The 12,036-nt window shown below is 46.4% G+C and overlaps 27 non-coding genes across 27 annotated transcripts; all 27 read left to right on the forward strand.

The window, feature by feature from the left end:
* Positions 1-50: 50 nt before the first annotated feature.
* On the forward strand, positions 51-169 carry LOC149376370 (5S ribosomal RNA). The gene has a single exon (XR_016295108.1). It is a non-coding gene; the product is annotated as a 5S ribosomal RNA (ribosomal RNA).
* A 334-nt stretch (positions 170-503) lies between these two features.
* On the forward strand, positions 504-622 carry LOC149376371 (5S ribosomal RNA). The gene has a single exon (XR_016295119.1). It is a non-coding gene; the product is annotated as a 5S ribosomal RNA (ribosomal RNA).
* Positions 623-956: 334 nt separating this feature from the next.
* Positions 957-1,075, forward strand: LOC149376372 (5S ribosomal RNA). Its single transcript, XR_016295130.1, has one exon. It is a non-coding gene; the product is annotated as a 5S ribosomal RNA (ribosomal RNA).
* Positions 1,076-1,409: 334 nt separating this feature from the next.
* On the forward strand, positions 1,410-1,528 carry LOC149376373 (5S ribosomal RNA). Its single transcript, XR_016295141.1, has one exon. It is a non-coding gene; the product is annotated as a 5S ribosomal RNA (ribosomal RNA).
* Positions 1,529-1,862: 334 nt separating this feature from the next.
* Positions 1,863-1,981, forward strand: LOC149376374 (5S ribosomal RNA). Its single transcript, XR_016295096.1, has one exon. It is a non-coding gene; the product is annotated as a 5S ribosomal RNA (ribosomal RNA).
* A 334-nt stretch (positions 1,982-2,315) lies between these two features.
* LOC149376375 (5S ribosomal RNA) lies at positions 2,316-2,434 on the forward strand. Its single transcript, XR_016295152.1, has one exon. It is a non-coding gene; the product is annotated as a 5S ribosomal RNA (ribosomal RNA).
* A 334-nt stretch (positions 2,435-2,768) lies between these two features.
* Positions 2,769-2,887, forward strand: LOC149376376 (5S ribosomal RNA). The gene has a single exon (XR_016295115.1). It is a non-coding gene; the product is annotated as a 5S ribosomal RNA (ribosomal RNA).
* Positions 2,888-3,221: 334 nt separating this feature from the next.
* Positions 3,222-3,340, forward strand: LOC149376377 (5S ribosomal RNA). The gene has a single exon (XR_016295116.1). It is a non-coding gene; the product is annotated as a 5S ribosomal RNA (ribosomal RNA).
* A 335-nt stretch (positions 3,341-3,675) lies between these two features.
* On the forward strand, positions 3,676-3,794 carry LOC149376378 (5S ribosomal RNA). Its single transcript, XR_016295184.1, has one exon. It is a non-coding gene; the product is annotated as a 5S ribosomal RNA (ribosomal RNA).
* A 334-nt stretch (positions 3,795-4,128) lies between these two features.
* On the forward strand, positions 4,129-4,247 carry LOC149376379 (5S ribosomal RNA). Its single transcript, XR_016295163.1, has one exon. It is a non-coding gene; the product is annotated as a 5S ribosomal RNA (ribosomal RNA).
* A 334-nt stretch (positions 4,248-4,581) lies between these two features.
* LOC149376380 (5S ribosomal RNA) lies at positions 4,582-4,700 on the forward strand. The gene has a single exon (XR_016295174.1). It is a non-coding gene; the product is annotated as a 5S ribosomal RNA (ribosomal RNA).
* Positions 4,701-5,034: 334 nt separating this feature from the next.
* LOC149376381 (5S ribosomal RNA) lies at positions 5,035-5,153 on the forward strand. Its single transcript, XR_016295185.1, has one exon. It is a non-coding gene; the product is annotated as a 5S ribosomal RNA (ribosomal RNA).
* A 334-nt stretch (positions 5,154-5,487) lies between these two features.
* On the forward strand, positions 5,488-5,606 carry LOC149376382 (5S ribosomal RNA). Its single transcript, XR_016295196.1, has one exon. It is a non-coding gene; the product is annotated as a 5S ribosomal RNA (ribosomal RNA).
* Positions 5,607-5,940: 334 nt separating this feature from the next.
* Positions 5,941-6,059, forward strand: LOC149376383 (5S ribosomal RNA). Its single transcript, XR_016295208.1, has one exon. It is a non-coding gene; the product is annotated as a 5S ribosomal RNA (ribosomal RNA).
* A 334-nt stretch (positions 6,060-6,393) lies between these two features.
* Positions 6,394-6,512, forward strand: LOC149376384 (5S ribosomal RNA). The gene has a single exon (XR_016295219.1). It is a non-coding gene; the product is annotated as a 5S ribosomal RNA (ribosomal RNA).
* A 334-nt stretch (positions 6,513-6,846) lies between these two features.
* LOC149376385 (5S ribosomal RNA) lies at positions 6,847-6,965 on the forward strand. Its single transcript, XR_016295230.1, has one exon. It is a non-coding gene; the product is annotated as a 5S ribosomal RNA (ribosomal RNA).
* A 334-nt stretch (positions 6,966-7,299) lies between these two features.
* Positions 7,300-7,418, forward strand: LOC149376386 (5S ribosomal RNA). Its single transcript, XR_016295241.1, has one exon. It is a non-coding gene; the product is annotated as a 5S ribosomal RNA (ribosomal RNA).
* A 334-nt stretch (positions 7,419-7,752) lies between these two features.
* LOC149376387 (5S ribosomal RNA) lies at positions 7,753-7,871 on the forward strand. Its single transcript, XR_016295252.1, has one exon. It is a non-coding gene; the product is annotated as a 5S ribosomal RNA (ribosomal RNA).
* Positions 7,872-8,205: 334 nt separating this feature from the next.
* On the forward strand, positions 8,206-8,324 carry LOC149376388 (5S ribosomal RNA). The gene has a single exon (XR_016295271.1). It is a non-coding gene; the product is annotated as a 5S ribosomal RNA (ribosomal RNA).
* Positions 8,325-8,658: 334 nt separating this feature from the next.
* On the forward strand, positions 8,659-8,777 carry LOC149376389 (5S ribosomal RNA). The gene has a single exon (XR_016295263.1). It is a non-coding gene; the product is annotated as a 5S ribosomal RNA (ribosomal RNA).
* Positions 8,778-9,111: 334 nt separating this feature from the next.
* LOC149376390 (5S ribosomal RNA) lies at positions 9,112-9,230 on the forward strand. Its single transcript, XR_016295274.1, has one exon. It is a non-coding gene; the product is annotated as a 5S ribosomal RNA (ribosomal RNA).
* A 334-nt stretch (positions 9,231-9,564) lies between these two features.
* Positions 9,565-9,683, forward strand: LOC149376391 (5S ribosomal RNA). Its single transcript, XR_016295286.1, has one exon. It is a non-coding gene; the product is annotated as a 5S ribosomal RNA (ribosomal RNA).
* Positions 9,684-10,017: 334 nt separating this feature from the next.
* LOC149376392 (5S ribosomal RNA) lies at positions 10,018-10,136 on the forward strand. The gene has a single exon (XR_016295272.1). It is a non-coding gene; the product is annotated as a 5S ribosomal RNA (ribosomal RNA).
* Positions 10,137-10,470: 334 nt separating this feature from the next.
* Positions 10,471-10,589, forward strand: LOC149376393 (5S ribosomal RNA). The gene has a single exon (XR_016295297.1). It is a non-coding gene; the product is annotated as a 5S ribosomal RNA (ribosomal RNA).
* Positions 10,590-10,923: 334 nt separating this feature from the next.
* LOC149376394 (5S ribosomal RNA) lies at positions 10,924-11,042 on the forward strand. Its single transcript, XR_016295308.1, has one exon. It is a non-coding gene; the product is annotated as a 5S ribosomal RNA (ribosomal RNA).
* A 334-nt stretch (positions 11,043-11,376) lies between these two features.
* Positions 11,377-11,495, forward strand: LOC149376395 (5S ribosomal RNA). The gene has a single exon (XR_016295321.1). It is a non-coding gene; the product is annotated as a 5S ribosomal RNA (ribosomal RNA).
* Positions 11,496-11,829: 334 nt separating this feature from the next.
* On the forward strand, positions 11,830-11,948 carry LOC149376396 (5S ribosomal RNA). Its single transcript, XR_016295332.1, has one exon. It is a non-coding gene; the product is annotated as a 5S ribosomal RNA (ribosomal RNA).
* Positions 11,949-12,036: the final 88 nt, after the last annotated feature.

Here is a 12,036-nt window from a genome sequence, read left to right on the forward strand (position 1 = left end):
TGGGAGTCGCGGCGTTGATTCTTATATATATAATGCGCGCTAATGCTTGCGGATGCGATCATACCAGCACTAATGCACCGGATCCCATCAGAACTCCGAAGTTAAGCGTGCTTGGGCGAGAGTAGTACTAGGATGGGTGACCTCCTGGGAAGTCCTCGTGTTGCATCCCTCTTTTTTTGCGAATTATTTTTTTCGGAGGCCGAAACGATGGAATTTCACCAAAAATCGCTCCGAGTCTTGTTCAAACGCCCGTTTACGCTTACAATTCACCGGTGAAAGTCGAAATTCCGGACCGAGGGCGAAATTTACGATTTTACCCTTCCCCCGTTCACCTTGTCGGAATTTCGCCGATCACTCTTCCGAAACCGTCCCAACGCGAAGATCGCGAAAAGTTATTAGGAATTCATATATTTTATGTGATTTTTGGTGCACCGAAGACGTAGTTATGGCTTTTGGGAGTCGCGGCGTTGATTCTTATATAGATAATGCGCGCTAATGCTTGCGGATGCGATCATACCAGCACTAATGCACCGGATCCCATCAGAACTCCGAAGTTAAGCGTGCTTGGGCGAGAGTAGTACTAGGATGGGTGACCTCCTGGGAAGTCCTCGTGTTGCATCCCTCTTTTTTTGCGAATTATTTTTTTCGGAGGCCGAAACGATGGAATTTCACCAAAAATCGCTCCGAGTCTTGTTCAAACGCCCGTTTACGCTTACAATTCACCGGTGAAAGTCGAAATTCCGGACCGAGGGCGAAATTTACGATTTTACCCTTCCCCCGTTCACCTTGTCGGAATTTCGCCGATCACTCTTCCGAAACCGTCCCAACGCGAAGATCGCGAAAAGTTATTAGGAATTCATATATTTTATGTGATTTTTGGTGCACCGAAGACGTAGTTATGGCTTTTGGGAGTCGCGGCGTTGATTCTTATATAGATAATGCGCGCTAATGCTTGCGGATGCGATCATACCAGCACTAATGCACCGGATCCCATCAGAACTCCGAAGTTAAGCGTGCTTGGGCGAGAGTAGTACTAGGATGGGTGACCTCCTGGGAAGTCCTCGTGTTGCATCCCTCTTTTTTTGCGAATTATTTTTTTCGGAGGCCGAAATGATGGAATTTCACCAAAAATCGCTCCGAGTCTTGTTCAAATGCCCGTTTACGCTTACAATTCACCGGTGAAAGTCGAAATTCCGGATCGAGGGCGAAATTTACGATTTTACCCTTCCCCCGTTCACCTTGTCGGAATTTCGCCGATCACTCTTCCGAAACCGTCCCAACGCGAAGATCGCGAAAAGTTATTAGGAATTCATATATTTTATGTGATTTTTGGTGCACCGAAGACGTAGTTATGGCTTTTGGGAGTCGCGGCGTTGATTCTTATATAGATAATGCGCGCTAATGCTTGCGGATGCGATCATACCAGCACTAATGCACCGGATCCCATCAGAACTCCGAAGTTAAGCGTGCTTGGGCGAGAGTAGTACTAGGATGGGTGACCTCCTGGGAAGTCCTCGTGTTGCATCCCTCTTTTTTTGCGAATTATTTTTTTCGGAGGCCGAAACGATGGAATTTCACCAAAAATCGCTCCGAGTCTTGTTCAAATGCCCGTTTACGCTTACAATTCACCGGTGAAAGTCGAAATTCCGGACCGAGGGCGAAATTTACGATTTTACAATTCCCCCGTTCACCTTGTCGGAATTTCGCCGATCACTCTTGCGAAACCGTCCCAACGCGAAGATCGCGAAAAGTTATTAGGAATTCATATATTTTATGTGATTTTTGGTGCACCGAAGACGTAGTTATGGCTTTTGGGAGTCGCGGCGTTGATTCTTATATAGATAATGCGCGCTAATGCTTGCGGATGCGATCATACCAGCACTAATGCACCGGATCTCATCAGAACTCCGAAGTTAAGCGTGCTTGGGCGAGAGTAGTACTAGGATGGGTGACCTCCTGGGAAGTTCTCGTGTTGCATCCCTCTTTTTTTGCGAATTATTTTTTTCGGAGGCCGAAACGATGGAATTTCACCAAAAATCGCTCCGAGTCTTGTTCAAATGCCCGTTTACGCTTACAATTCACCGGTGATAGTCGAAATTCCGGACCGAGGGCGAAATTTACGATTTTACCCTTCCCTCGTTCACCTTGTCGGAATTTCGCCGATCACTCTTCCGAAACCGTCCCAACGCGAAGATCGCGAAAAGTTATTAGGAATTCATATATTTTATGTGATTTTTGGTGCACCGAAGACGTAGTTATGGCTTTTGGGAGTCGCGGCGTTGATTCTTATATATATAATGCGCGCTAATGCTTGCGGATGCGATCATACCAGCACTAATGCACCGGATCCCATCAGAACTCCGAAGTTAAGCGTGCTTGGGCGAGAGTAGTACTAGGATGGGTGACCTCCTGGGAAGTCCTCGTGTTGCATCCCTCTTTTTTTGCGAATTATTTTTTTCGGAGGCCGAAACGATGGAATTTCACCAAAAATCGCTCCGAGTCTTGTTCAAATGCCCGTTTACGCTTACAATTCACCGGTGAAAGTCGAAATTCCGGACCGAGGGCGAAATTTACGATTTTACCATTCCCCCGTTCACCTTGTCGGAAATTCGCCGATCACTCTTCCGAAACCGTCCCAACGCGAAGATCGCGAAAAGTTATTAGGAATTCATATATTTTATGTGATTTTTGGTGCACCGAAGACGTAGTTATGGCTTTTGGGAGTCGCGGCGTTGATTCTTATATAGATAATGCGCGCTAATGCTTGCGGATGCGATCATACCAGCACTAATGCACCGGATCTCATCAGAACTCCGAAGTTAAGCGTGCTTGGGCGAGAGTAGTACTAGGATGGGTGACCTCCTGGGAAGTCCTCGTGTTGCATCCCTCTTTTTTTGCGAATTATTTTTTTCGGAGGCCGAAACGATGGAATTTCACCACAAATCGCTCCGAGTCTTGTTCAAATGCCCGTTTACGCTTACAATTCACCGGTGAAAGTCGAAATTCCGGACCGAGGGCGAAATTTACGATTTTACCCTTCCCCCGTTCACCTTGTCGGAATTTCGCCGATCACTCTTCCGAAACCGTCCCAACGCGAAGATCGCGAAAAGTTATTAGGAATTCATATATTTTATGTGATTTTTGGTGCACCGAAGACGTAGTTATGGCTTTTGGGAGTCGCGGCGTTGATTCTTATATAGATAATGCGCGCTAATGCTTGCGGATGCGATCATACCAGCACTAATGCACCGGATCTCATCAGAACTCCGAAGTTAAGCGTGCTTGGGCGAGAGTAGTACTAGGATGGGTGACCTCCTGGGAAGTCCTCGTGTTGCATCCCTCTTTTTTTGCGAATTATTTTTTTCGGAGGCCGAAACGATGGAATTTCACCAAAAAATCGCTCCGAGTCTTGTTCAAATGCCCGTTTACGCTTACAATTCACCGGTGAAAGTCGAAATTCCGGACCGAGGGCGAAATTTACGATTTTACCCTTCCCCCGTTCACCTTGTCGGAATTTCGCCGATCACTCTTGCGAAACCGTCCCAACGCGAAGATCGCGAAAAGTTATTAGGAATTCATATATTTTATGTGATTTTTGGTGCACCGAAGACGTAGTTATGGCTTTTGGGAGTCGCGGCGTTGATTCTTATATAGATAATGCGCGCTAATGCTTGCGGATGCGATCATACCAGCACTAATGCACCGGATCCCATCAGAACTCCGAAGTTAAGCGTGCTTGGGCGAGAGTAGTACTAGGATGGGTGATCTCCTGGGAAGTCCTCGTGTTGCATCCCTCTTTTTTTGCGAATTATTTTTTTCGGAGGCCGAAACGATGGAATTTCACCAAAAATCGCTCCGAGTCTTGTTCAAATGCCCGTTTACGCTTACAATTCACCGGTGAAAGTCGAAATTCCGGACCGAGGGCGAAATTTACGATTTTACCCTTCCCCCGTTCACCTTGTCGGAATTTCGCCGATCACTCTTGCGAAACCGTCCCAACGCGAAGATCGCGAAAAATTATTAGGAATTCATATATTTTATGTGATTTTTGGTGCACCGAAGACGTAGTTATGGCTTTTGGGAGTCGCGGCGTTGATTCTTATATAGATAATGCGCGCTAATGCTTGCGGATGCGATCATACCAGCACTAATGCACCGGATCCCATCAGAACTCCGAAGTTAAGCGTGCTTGGGCGAGAGTAGTACTAGGATGGGTGACCTCCTGGGAAGTCCTCGTGTTGCATCCCTCTTTTTTTGCGAATTATTTTTTTCGGAGGCCGAAACGATGGAATTTCACCAAAAATCGCTCCGAGTCTTATTCAAATGCCCGTTTACGCTTACAATTCACCGGTGAAAGTCGAAATTCCGGACCGAGGGCGAAATTTACGATTTTACAATTCCCCCGTTCACCTTGTCGAAATTTCGCCGATCACTCTTGCGAAACCGTCCCAACGCGAAGATCGCGAAAAGTTATTAGGAATTCATATATTTTATGTGATTTTTGGTGCACCGAAGACGTAGTTATGGCTTTTGGGAGTCGCGGCGTTGATTCTTATATAGATAATCCGCGCTAATGCTTGCGGATGCGATCATACCAGCACTAATGCACCGGATCCCATCAGAACTCCGAAGTTAAGCGTGCTTGGGCGAGAGTAGTACTAGGATGGGTGACCTCCTGGGAAGTCCTCGTGTTGCATCCCTCTTTTTTTGCGAATTATTTTTTTAGGAGGCCGAAACGATGGAATTTCACCAAAAATCGCTCCGAGTCTTGTTCAAATGCCCGTTTACGCTTACAATTCACCGGTGAAAGTCGAAATTCCGGACCGAGGGCGAAATTTACGATTTTACCCTTCCCCCGTTCACCTTGTCGGAATTTCGCCGATCACTCTTCCGAAACCGTCCCAACGCGAAGATCGCGAAAAGTTATTAAGAATTCATATCTTTTATGTGATTTTTGGTGCACCGAAGACGTAGTTATGGCTTTTGGGAGTCGCGGCGTTGATTCTTATATAGATAATGCGCGCTAATGCTTGCGGATGCGATCATACCAGCACTAATGCACCGGATCCCATCAGAACTCCGAAGTTAAGCGTGCTTGGGCGAGAGTAGTACTAGGATGGGTGACCTCCTGGGAAGTCCTCGTGTTGCATCCCTCTTTTTTTGCGAATTATTTTTTTAGGAGGCCGAAACGATGGAATTTCACCAAAAATCGCTCCGAGTCTTGTTGAAATGCCCGTTTACGCTTACAATTCACCGGTGAAAGTCGAAATTCCGGACCGAGGGCGAAATTTACGATTTTACAATTCCCCCGTTCACCTTGTCGAAATTTCGCCGATCACTCTTGCGAAACCGTCCCAACGCGAAGATCGCGAAAAGTTATTAGGAATTCATATATTTTATGTGATTTTTGGTGCACCGAAGACGTAGTTATGGCTTTTGGGAGTCGCGGCGTTGATTCTTATATAGATAATGCGCGCTAATGCTTGCGGATGCGATCATACCAGCACTAATGCACCGGATCCCATCAGAACTCCGAAGTTAAGCGTGCTTGGGCGAGAGTAGTACTAGGATGGGTGACCTCCTGGGAAGTCCTCGTGTTGCATCCCTCTTTTTTTGCGAATTATTTTTTTCGGAGGCCGAAACGATGGAATTTCACCAAAAATCGCTCCGAGTCTTGTTCAAATGCCCGTTTACGCTTACAATTCACCGGTGAAAGTCGAAATTCCGGACCGAGGGCGAAATTTACGATTTTACCCTTCCCCCGTTCACCTTGTCGGAATTTCGCCGATCACTCTTGCGAAACCGTCCCAACGCGAAGATCGCGAAAAGTTATTAGGAATTCATATATTTTATGTGATTTTTGGTGCACCGAAGACGTAGTTATGGCTTTTGGGAGTCGCGGCGTTGATTCTTATATAGATAATGCGCGCTAATGCTTGCGGATGCGATCATACCAGCACTAATGCACCGGATCCCATCAGAACTCCGAAGTTAAGCGTGCTTGGGCGAGAGTAGTACTAGGATGGGTGACCTCCTGGGAAGTCCTCGTGTTGCATCCCTCTTTTTTTGCGAATTATTTTTTTCGGAGGCCGAAACGATGGAATTTCACCAAAAATCGCTCCGAGTCTTGTTCAAATGCCCGTTTACGCTTACAATTCACCGGTGAAAGTCGAAATTCCGGACCGAGGGCGAAATTTACGATTTTACAATTCCCCCGTTCACCTTGTCGAAATTTCGCCGATCACTCTTGCGAAACCGTCCCAACGCGAAGATCGCGAAAAGTTATTAGGAATTCATATATTTTATGTGATTTTTGGTGCACCGAAGACGTAGTTATGGCTTTTGGGAGTCGCGGCGTTGATTCTTATATAGATAATCCGCGCTAATGCTTGCGGATGCGATCATACCAGCACTAATGCACCGGATCCCATCAGAACTCCGAAGTTAAGCGTGCTTGGGCGAGAGTAGTACTAGGATGGGTGACCTCCTGGGAAGTCCTCGTGTTGCATCCCTCTTTTTTTGCGAATTATTTTTTTAGGAGGCCGAAACGATGGAATTTCACCAAAAATCGCTCCGAGTCTTGTTGAAATGCCCGTTTACGCTTACAATTCACCGGTGAAAGTCGAAATTCCGGACCGAGGGCGAAATTTACGATTTTACAATTCCCCCGTTCACCTTGTCGAAATTTCGCCGATCACTCTTGCGAAACCGTCCCAACGCGAAGATCGCGAAAAGTTATTAGGAATTCATATATTTTATGTGATTTTTGGTGCACCGAAGACGTAGTTATGGCTTTTGGGAGTCGCGGCGTTGATTCTTATATAGATAATGCGCGCTAATGCTTGCGGATGCGATCATACCAGCACTAATGCACCGGATCCCATCAGAACTCCGAAGTTAAGCGTGCTTGGGCGAGAGTAGTACTAGGATGGGTGACCTCCTGGGAAGTCCTCGTGTTGCATCCCTCTTTTTTTGCGAATTATTTTTTTCGGAGGCCGAAACGATGGAATTTCACCAAAAATCGCTCCGAGTCTTGTTCAAATGCCCGTTTACGCTTACAATTCACCGGTGAAAGTCGAAATTTCGGACCGAGGGCGAAATTTACGATTTTACCCTTCCCCCGTTCACCTTGTCGGAATTTCGCCGATCACTCTTGCGAAACCGTCCCAACGCGAAGATCGCGAAAAGTTATTAGGAATTCATATATTTTATGTGATTTTTGGTGCACCGAAGACGTAGTTATGGCTTTTGGGAGTCGCGGCGTTGATTCTTATATAGATAATGCGCGCTAATGCTTGCGGATGCGATCATACCAGCACTAATGCACCGGATCCCATCAGAACTCCGAAGTTAAGCGTGCTTGGGCGAGAGTAGTACTAGGATGGGTGACCTCCTGGGAAGTCCTCGTGTTGCATCCCTCTTTTTTTGCGAATTATTTTTTTCGGAGGCCGAAACGATGGAATTTCACCAAAAATCGCTCCGAGTCTTGTTCAAATGCCCGTTTACGCTTACAATTCACCGGTGAAAGTCGAAATTCCGGACCGAGGGCGAAATTTACGATTTTACAATTCCCCCGTTCACCTTGTCGAAATTTCGCCGATCACTCTTGCGAAACCGTCCCAACGCGAAGATCGCGAAAAGTTATTAGGAATTCATATATTTTATGTGATTTTTGGTGCACCGAAGACGTAGTTATGGCTTTTGGGAGTCGCGGCGTTGATTCTTATATAGATAATCCGCGCTAATGCTTGCGGATGCGATCATACCAGCACTAATGCACCGGATCCCATCAGAACTCCGAAGTTAAGCGTGCTTGGGCGAGAGTAGTACTAGGATGGGTGACCTCCTGGGAAGTCCTCGTGTTGCATCCCTCTTTTTTTGCGAATTATTTTTTTAGGAGGCCGAAACGATGGAATTTCACCAAAAATCGCTCCGAGTCTTGTTCAAATGCCCGTTTACGCTTACAATTCACCGGTGAAAGTCGAAATTCCGGACCGAGGGCGAAATTTACGATTTTACCCTTCCCCCGTTCACCTTGTCGGAATTTCGCCGATCACTCTTCCGAAACCGTCCCAACGCGAAGATCGCGAAAAGTTATTAAGAATTCATATCTTTTATGTGATTTTTGGTGCACCGAAGACGTAGTTATGGCTTTTGGGAGTCGCGGCGTTGATTCTTATATAGATAATGCGCGCTAATGCTTGCGGATGCGATCATACCAGCACTAATGCACCGGATCCCATCAGAACTCCGAAGTTAAGCGTGCTTGGGCGAGAGTAGTACTAGGATGGGTGAACTCCTGGGAAGTCCTCGTGTTGCATCCCTCTTTTTTTGCGAATTATTTTTTTAGGAGGCCGAAACGATGGAATTTCACCAAAAATCGCTCCGAGTCTTGTTGAAATGCCCGTTTACGCTTACAATTCACCGGTGAAAGTCGAAATTCCGGACCGAGGGCGAAATTTACGATTTTACAATTCCCCCGTTCACCTTGTCGAAATTTCGCCGATCACTCTTGCGAAACCGTCCCAACGCGAAGATCGCGAAAAGTTATTAGGAATTCATATATTTTATGTGATTTTTGGTGCACCGAAGACGTAGTTATGGCTTTTGGGAGTCGCGGCGTTGATTCTTATATAGATAATGCGCGCTAATGCTTGCGGATGCGATCATACCAGCACTAATGCACCGGATCCCATCAGAACTCCGAAGTTAAGCGTGCTTGGGCGAGAGTAGTACTAGGATGGGTGACCTCCTGGGAAGTCCTCGTGTTGCATCCCTCTTTTTTTGCGAATTATTTTTTTCGGAGGCCGAAACGATGGAATTTCACCAAAAATCGCTCCGAGTCTTGTTCAAATGCCCGTTTACGCTTACAATTCACCGGTGAAAGTCGAAATTCCGGACCGAGGGCGAAATTTACGATTTTACCCTTCCCCCGTTCACCTTGTCGGAATTTCGCCGATCACTCTTGCGAAACCGTCCCAACGCGAAGATCGCGAAAAGTTATTAGGAATTCATATATTTTATGTGATTTTTGGTGCACCGAAGACGTAGTTATGGCTTTTGGGAGTCGCGGCGTTGATTCTTATATAGATAATGCGCGCTAATGCTTGCGGATGCGATCATACCAGCACTAATGCACCGGATCCCATCAGAACTCCGAAGTTAAGCGTGCTTGGGCGAGAGTAGTACTAGGATGGGTGACCTCCTGGGAAGTCCTCGTGTTGCATCCCTCTTTTTTTGCGAATTATTTTTTTCGGAGGCCGAAACGATGGAATTTCACCAAAAATCGCTCCGAGTCTTGTTCAAATGCCCGTTTACGCTTACAATTCACCGGTGAAAGTCGAAATTCCGGACCGAGGGCGAAATTTACGATTTTACAATTCCCCCGTTCACCTTGTCGAAATTTCGCCGATCACTCTTGCGAAACCGTCCCAACGCGAAGATCGCGAAAAGTTATTAGGAATTCATATATTTTATGTGATTTTTGGTGCACCGAAGACGTAGTTATGGCTTTTGGGAGTCGCGGCGTTGATTCTTATATAGATAATCCGCGCTAATGCTTGCGGATGCGATCATACCAGCACTAATGCACCGGATCCCATCAGAACTCCGAAGTTAAGCGTGCTTGGGCGAGAGTAGTACTAGGATGGGTGACCTCCTGGGAAGTCCTCGTGTTGCATCCCTCTTTTTTTGCGAATTATTTTTTTAGGAGGCCGAAACGATGGAATTTCACCAAAAATCGCTCCGAGTCTTGTTCAAATGCCCGTTTACGCTTACAATTCACCGGTGAAAGTCGAAATTCCGGACCGAGGGCGAAATTTACGATTTTACCCTTCCCCCGTTCACCTTGTCGGAATTTCGCCGATCACTCTTCCGAAACCGTCCCAACGCGAAGATCGCGAAAAGTTATTAAGAATTCATATCTTTTATGTGATTTTTGGTGCACCGAAGACGTAGTTATGGCTTTTGGGAGTCGCGGCGTTGATTCTTATATAGATAATGCGCGCTAATGCTTGCGGATGCGATCATACCAGCACTAATGCACCGGATCCCATCAGAACTCCGAAGTTAAGCGTGCTTGGGCGAGAGTAGTACTAGGATGGGTGAACTCCTGGGAAGTCCTCGTGTTGCATCCCTCTTTTTTTGCGAATTATTTTTTTAGGAGGCCGAAACGATGGAATTTCACCAAAAATCGATCCGAGTCTTGTTGAAATGCCCGTTTACGCTTACAATTCACCGGTGAAAGTCGAAATTCCGGACCGAGGGCGAAATTTACGATTTTACAATTCCCCCGTTCACCTTGTCGAAATTTCGCCGATCACTCTTGCGAAACCGTCCCAACGCGAAGATCGCGAAAAGTTATTAGGAATTCATATATTTTATGTGATTTTTGGTGCACCGAAGACGTAGTTATGGCTTTTGGGAGTCGCGGCGTTGATTCTTATATAGATAATGCGCGCTAATGCTTGCGGATGCGATCATACCAGCACTAATGCACCGGATCCCATCAGAACTCCGAAGTTAAGCGTGCTTGGGCGAGAGTAGTACTAGGATGGGTGACCTCCTGGGAAGTCCTCGTGTTGCATCCCTCTTTTTTTGCGAATTATTTTTTTCGGAGGCCGAAACGATGGAATTTCACCAAAAATCGCTCCGAGTCTTGTTCAAATGCCCGTTTACGCTTACAATTCACCGGTGAAAGTCGAAATTCCGGACCGAGGGCGAAATTTACGATTTTACCCTTCCCCCGTTCACCTTGTCGGAATTTCGCCGATCACTCTTGCGAAACCGTCCCAACGCGAAGATCGCGAAAAGTTATTAGGAATTCATATATTTTATGTGATTTTTGGTGCACCGAAGACGTAGTTATGGCTTTTGGGAGTCGCGGCGTTGATTCTTATATAGATAATGCGCGCTAATGCTTGCGGATGCGATCATACCAGCACTAATGCACCGGATCCCATCAGAACTCCGAAGTTAAGCGTGCTTGGGCGAGAGTAGTACTAGGATGGGTGACCTCCTGGGAAGTCCTCGTGTTGCATCCCTCTTTTTTTGCGAATTATTTTTTTCGGAGGCCGAAACGATGGAATTTCACCAAAAATCGCTCCGAGTCTTGTTCAAATGCCCGTTTACGCTTACAATTCACCGGTGAAAGTCGAAATTCCGGACCGAGGGCGAAATTTACGATTTTACCCTTCCCCCGTTCACCTTGTCGGAATTTCGCCGATCACTCTTCCAAAACCGTCCCAACGCGAAGATCGTGAAAAGTTATTAGGAATTCATATATTTTATGTGATTTTTGGTGCACCGAAGACGTAGTTATGGCTTTTGGGAGTCGCGGCGTTGATTCTTATATAGATAATCCGCGCTAATGCTTGCGGATGCGATCATACCAGCACTAATGCACCGGATCCCATCAGAACTCCGAAGTTAAGCGTGCTTGGGCGAGAGTAGTACTAGGATGGGTGACCTCCTGGGAAGTCCTCGTGTTGCATCCCTCTTTTTTTGCGAATTATTTTTTTAGGAGGCCGAAACGATGGAATTTCACCAAAAATCGCTCCGAGTCTTGTTCAAATGCCCGTTTACGCTTACAATTCACCGGTGAAAGTCGAAATTCCGGACCGAGGGCGAAATTTACGATTTTACCCTTCCCCCGTTCACCTTGTCGGAATTTCGCCGATCACTCTTCCGAAACCGTCCCAACGCGAAGATCGCGAAAAGTTATTAAGAATTCATATGTTTTATGTGATTTTTGGTGCACCGAAGACGTAGTTATGGCTTTTGGGAGTCGCGGCGTTGATTCTTATATAGATAATGCGCGCTAATGCTTGCGGATGCGATCATACCAGCACTAATGCACCGGATCCCATCAGAACTCCGAAGTTAAGCGTGCTTGGGCGAGAGTAGTACTAGGATGGGTGACCTCCTGGGAAGTCCTCGTGTTGCATCCCTCTTTTTTTGCGAATTATTTTTTTCGGAGGCCGAAACGATGGAATTTCACCAAAAATCGCTCCGAGTCTTGTTCAAATGCCCGTTTAC

This window comes from Urtica dioica, unplaced genomic scaffold (genome assembly GCF_054948205.1).
Source record: "Urtica dioica subsp. dioica isolate 48M unplaced genomic scaffold, U.dioica_male_clone48M_v1_H2 Urtica_dioica_male_H2_contig_17, whole genome shotgun sequence".
Lineage (NCBI taxonomy): Eukaryota > Viridiplantae > Streptophyta > Magnoliopsida > Rosales > Urticaceae > Urtica > Urtica dioica.